The sequence below is a fragment of the Pteropus medius genome, unplaced genomic scaffold, assembly GCF_902729225.1.
Source record: "Pteropus medius unplaced genomic scaffold, Ma_sr-lr_union100, whole genome shotgun sequence".
NCBI lineage: Eukaryota > Metazoa > Chordata > Mammalia > Chiroptera > Pteropodidae > Pteropus > Pteropus medius.
In genome coordinates this window covers 687,376-693,375 of record NW_024355990.1, presented here as the reverse complement: position 1 = coordinate 693,375, position 6,000 = coordinate 687,376, and positions in this window count along the sequence as shown.

The following is a 6,000-nucleotide window of genomic DNA, read 5'->3' as shown; positions in this document are numbered from 1 at the left end:
CTTGGGGTGGACCTCCGGGCATGGCTCCTGCCGGAAAGCCCACTGCGCCCCTCTGAACTCTCCCCGACTCCCAGAGGCCGGGTAGGGAGAAAAAGACAAACCTTCCCATTCTGCTCACCAAGGTGTCATTTCCCATGGCACCCTGAGGGAAAGGGTCTCCTCATATCTGGAAAACAAAGATAAAGGACCAGTGATATGGCAGGTGCTTGAATCTCTCATTTTGTTCAACGTCATTTCGTTACAAATTCATGAGAGGAAAAAATCGACTCCCGGGGGACCACTGTCTGTGGGGTGTGCGCCTTCTCCCCGCGGGTTCCCTCTGGTCCCTCCCACGTCCCCAAGGCGTGTACGTGGGTGAACGGTGTGTCCAGATTGTCCCAGGCGGAGGGAGTGTGGCCGGTGCGAGTGTCCCGTGATGGAAGGACATTCTGTCCAGGCTGGGTCCCTCCCGGTGCCCTGAGCTGCCTGGAGAGGCTCCGGCCCCCCGTGCCCCTGAACCGGCATAAGCGGGTTGGAAGATGAGGATCTCACTTGTCTTTATTCGTCTTTCTTAAATGTGTGTAGAGCTCACGTTTATTTCAACGTATAATATTAGAAATGCAGAAAACGGAGCCGTTTTAAAATGGAGCCGGAGCTGCAGCCCCAGAGGAGCCGGCTCCCTGCACGACTTCCTCTTCGAGCCCTTCAGATGTGGAAAACGCGGCCAAGTAACCTTCGGCGGGGCCCAGGGCAACACCGTGTCCCCCGACGACTGTTAGGGTAGATAACAAGACAGCAGAAATGTCTCCATTTCACGGGCGCATCACGAAAAATAAAAATAAGACAAAAAAGAAAACAGAAAGCTGTGGGGTCTCACACTACACCGGCACTGTCAGCAGAGTCACGGGGTCAGCGCCACGCGCCCCTCGCACGTGACCTTCAGCCCCATTCAAGTTTCATCACTTGCCATCAAGGTCTTAAACACACCCGTCACCTCTGAGAGCTCCTGGCCTGTGTCTGGCGCAGTGAGGGCCGGGGCTTCGAGCACAGGCCGCCGCGCCCGTCGCGCAGCTGGGACGCCCAAGGGGTCAGTCCGGGGTCGCAGGCTGTCTCTGCTGTCCCGTCACGCTAGCCTCCTCGCTCCAGAACATTCCTCGGCCTCGCAGTGACCTTCGCGGCCCTGGCACTTTGAACATCACGAGCTGCTTACCACGTACAAAGTCCCTCCGTTTGGCTTTGCCCGGTGTTTTCTCTCCATTAGACGGGGCCTGGGCATCTCTGTCAGAGCTGGACTGACGCCATGTCCTATCTGCTGGCGCCATGGCGATCCGTGCCATCACTGGAGATGGAACTGATCGCGGGACAGGAGGGGACATCTCCCGGATGTCAATCATCATGTCACCTTTCCAGGCCTGAGAAGAACATGGCTGCTGCAGCCTCGCTTCAGGCCTCTGACCTTGTGGGGACATCTCCTGAGTTCTGCGGGTCGTGCTAGGGAATTATGGAACCGGGGGTGGCCCCGGGGTCCCCCCAACTGGTGGCTGGTGAATGGAGTGAGGGTGGCTCCGTGGGGACCGCTCCCCCAGGCTGCCGTTTGCCGAGCTGTCTGCAGCCCGAGCTGCGATGACATCGCAGAGCGGAAACCCTCCCGCCCTCGGCCGCAGGCCGGGGCCGCCGCTCAGGGGCCCAGGCTGGCGAGGCCCCGTGTGTCGGAGCCGTGCCGTCGGGGCTTGGCGGCTGCACGCAGGGCCTCCCCCAGCTCCCTGGGCAGTGCCCGCCTCCAGATGTCCTTTCTCCCTTCTGCGCCCCGCTCCCTCGCACACTTGGCCCCCAACACCGCCCCACGCCCCGCTGCAGCCTGCTTTCTGCTCCCACTCCCTGAGTGACCCGAGTAACCCATCCCTCCACAGGGCCCTTCCCTTCTGCACCCACGATAAGTTGCTGTTTTCTCTTCTTAAAACAAACCAGTGAAACACAAACCCTCACCCCACACCAGCTAGCACTCGGCCTTTGCTCTGGTTTGCGGAAGACCGAGAGAGAGAGAGAGAGAGGCCGTGCCCTTCCTCCCGGGGCCCCCGCGGATGGCGCTCGGGGGTCCTCGCCAGACTCCGCCCCCGGGCCAGTCGTGGTGGTCACTCCCAGGCCCGGCCTTGCTGGTCTGCGACCTTCTCAGCTGGTCGGCCCACTTGGCCTGGGGCACTGCCCCGGGGAGGGTCTGCGGGCACACGCTGGCCCAAAAACACAGGCGTGCGCGCGTGGGCACACATACTTCCGGCCACTGAAGCCTGTCATGGGCCTGGGAGACCTTGGGGGCTTTTGGGGTGGGGATTGACCACTTAGCCCTGCCACACACCTATATGTGTGTGTGAGGGAGAAAGAACACATGGGGGTGACAAGGATGGGGGGTGGCCTTGGCTCCCCACGGTCTGCACATGGAAGGGCAGGGCTGGGCCTGGACAAAGAGTCTTCAGGCTCAGATTCCCTCCTTGGGGCCCCCAAGGAGGAAGGGCTTTACTTTCTTTTCCTCTGTCTCAGGGCAAGGGGAGAGGCCTCTGAGCAAACCTTCTTGAAACCGGACCCAGAGTGGACACTTGAGCAGAGTGGATTAGGACTGAGGCTGAACCGGTCAAAGTCCAGGGACAAACAGGCTCTGGTGGGAGGGGCCCTCCCGAAGGGCCACCCTTGGGTGCAGCTTGAAAGGCCATGCTCCAGGCTGAGCTGGGGAAGGGCCTGGGAGGCTGCAGGGGGACAGGGTGCCTAACAGAACCAGACGGGAGCACCCGGCCCACAGGCCATGCCCCACCCCACTGCCCAGGGTAGACAGTCTCCCAAGGGCAGGGCCGCCTTCCCCCCAACGGCCCTCCCTGCAAAGCCGAAGCATTACGTCACTTCATGTCACACTCAGGCCTCCAAGTCGAGCTCTCCCCCCGCAGGCCACTTGCTCCTCCACCTTCATGGCTTCTGGGCCCGGGTGCGGTGTCAGCTACTCTGAGGGTCACCGCGCTGAGCTCCTGAGCCCCGGTGTAGCTCTCACGCCCTCCTGCCTGTCCCTCGTGCGCCCTCTGCCTGAGCCCAGGAAGGCAGGGGCACTGCCTTCCCCAGCACCTGGCAAAGAGAATGCTTCCAACAGAGGTATGCAGGTGAGTGAGCGAATGAATGAATGAATGATATGTGCCCAAAATCAAGGGGGACAGCCACCCTGTGGCTACAGAGAACACTGGCTGTGACCTGTGCAGCTCAAGGAGCTTGAGGTGTAGTGGGTAGAAGGGGTGTTGGTGCATAGCTCTACTCCTGCCCTGTGTCCAAGAGGGTGAAAGTGGCTTTGTCACTGCCACAGGACTGTTGTCCAAAAGGCACTGTTGACACTGTTGACACCCTCCTAGGCAAACACAGGGGCCATGAACCACACAGAGCAGCATCAGGCTGCAGGCAGCACAGGGGGACTTCCTGGAGGAGGCGAGAGGCAAGCAGAGAGAAAACACAAGGGGACCCTGGTGGGAAGAGACAACCTGTTCAGATCACTGGGCACAGGTCACCATTCCCCTTGCACCACTGCGTGTGCATGCACAGGCAGATAGGAATGCCTGTGCTCAGGCACACGCATGAAACACAGGGACACACACGGGGACACACACTGCGACGCACATGGGCATGGATACACAGATAAGCCTAATAACACACAGAACAAAACCTAAACAAGTTCAAAGTGATTAGTCAGTAGTTAAACTGCCTACCAGAACAAAAATCAACACTCTTCAGAGGAAGACCATGAACTCCAGACTCTCGTGTCCACGATATCCAGTATACACCGAAAATTTTCTAGAAATGAAAAGAAATTAGAAAATGTTACTCAGAGTCAAGAAAACAGCCAATTAAACATAGTCTGTATTTACCAAGCAAGACTTTAAAGCAGCTGTTATAAATATGTTCAAATAATCAAAGGAAAAATCATCGCGATAAGCGAACAGATAGGACATTTCAGCAGGAAAATGGAAACTATAAAAAGAATCAAATGGAAATTGTAAACTTTAGAAACACGATATAACAAAATTTAAAAATCTGCAGATTGCAGATGATAGGAAAAAAGAGCCATTCAACTTGAAGGCAGATTAATAGAAAGGATTCGACCCGAAGAAAGAACAAAAAGCCATAGGAAAATAGACAGATCCTCAAACCCCCGCTGGGTAAGACAGGTGACCTTACAGGCGATTGAAGCCCCAGGAGAAGAAAATGAGAACAGGGCTGAAAAATATGTGAAAAGCTGCTGCTTCCAAATTTCCAAAAATTGGATCAGAATCATCAGCATACAGGTCCTATCGCTTCCTGAATCCTAAGCAGCGTAAGCAAAAAAAAAAATGATATCGAAGCGCATGGCAGTCAATCTCATTAAACCAAAGATAAGAAAGGAAAACCTGGGAAGGACACGGACAGTGCCACCGCCCAGGGTAGGCCGCAGAAACGACATCTCTGACTCGCTTTAAAACAAAACAAAACAAAACAAAAAAAACGAAAAAAAAACCCTGTCAACCTAGAAATTCCATGTGCAGCAAAAATATCTCGAAAAATGCGGTTGAAATAAAGACATTTTCAGGTAAACCAAAGCTGTTTAGAATAAAAATGACGGCGTTGTAGTAAAGTGAGATGTGGGGCATATGCACAAGCAGAGGGCGTGACAATTGCCCAAGGACGGTGCCAGGGAAAGGAATCACATTGCGAGGCGTCGGGCCCCAGGCGGACCTGCCGGACAAGGGCTCCCCGCATTGTGGTCCTCGAGGGTGCACATCTGCTCGCGAAGTGATTTTCACATGCAGAGCTAAGAAGCTGACAGAGGACGGAAACTCAGATGCGGAACCTACTTGATTCCCGCCCCCGCCCCCCGGCGAGAAAGGCGGGGGCAGTCAGGGAGGAACAGGGCGCGGAGAGAGAAATGGGAGCCGCAGCAAGGCGACCCCTCGCCTGCAGGCGCACTGAGCCCGCGCCCGCCACAGGGCGGAGGCGGCCCGCGGAGTACGACACCGCCAGACCCCGCGCCACGGGCCTCCGGCTCGCCGCACACAGAGCCACAAATGGCCGGAAAGCAAGAGATGCGAGGGGCTGAACCGGGCGGGGTGCGAGCCTGGGAATCTCCCGACTCCACGCCCGTTCAGGGGGACGAACACACTGTCCTGCCCTGAAACCCCTTCGCATGGCTCCCAGGAGGGCCGGCGAGGTAGAAGGGATGATGGGGGGCAAAGGGGCGGCCTAACTGAGGGGTGGGGTGTGATCAAGTCGTCCTCAGCATCTGGAATGTGAAGCAGAAGCAAGAAACAAAAGGACAGGGGGAGGGGGAGCGGGGAGGGGGAGCCGGCCGCTGGGGGCCGCCACCCTGGCTCTGGCTGGGGCAGGCACGTGGCCCTTTGGGGGGTCCTCCCCAAACCACATTTTGAAGCCTTTTCTCCTGTATTCCAAGCAAGGGAAAGAGACAGAGCAGGTGAGGGGCCCAAAGCCACCCCGTGGGGCTCTAAGCTTTTGGGGTGAACCTGGAAGAGGCCTGTTAAACACCCCCATCCACCTGTCCCCCAGGTCCAGGCTGCCTTGTCCAGAGCATGGCTGGGAGCGGCCTCAAGATCTCCAAGAGCTCAGGCCGAGGAAAGGCACCAAGGCCCCAGGGCGGTGGCAGAGGGAGACGGAAGCCCACCCCACTAGACTCGGGGAGCCCAGTACCCAGCATGGACTGGGGGTACCAAGTGGAGATGACAGTGGCAGGCGAGGCTTTGGGAGCCATTCCTGACTTGTTCTTGCTTCAAGGACAGTCCACTGGGCTACCTCATCATCCAACAGACGGGCTTCCAGAGGAGTCTGCTATGGACATCCGTCCCAGGGGTCCTATTGAGGAACAAGAGGAGCTTGGTGACAGGGACCAAGGGCACAGTGAGTGCAGACGGGCAGCCTGGTCAAAGTGTGGGACAGTCAGTGCCTCCAGAGGCTCCATTTTCTGGAAGGCTCTGTTTAAGGGAGTTCACCAGGGAAACCGTCTGACCC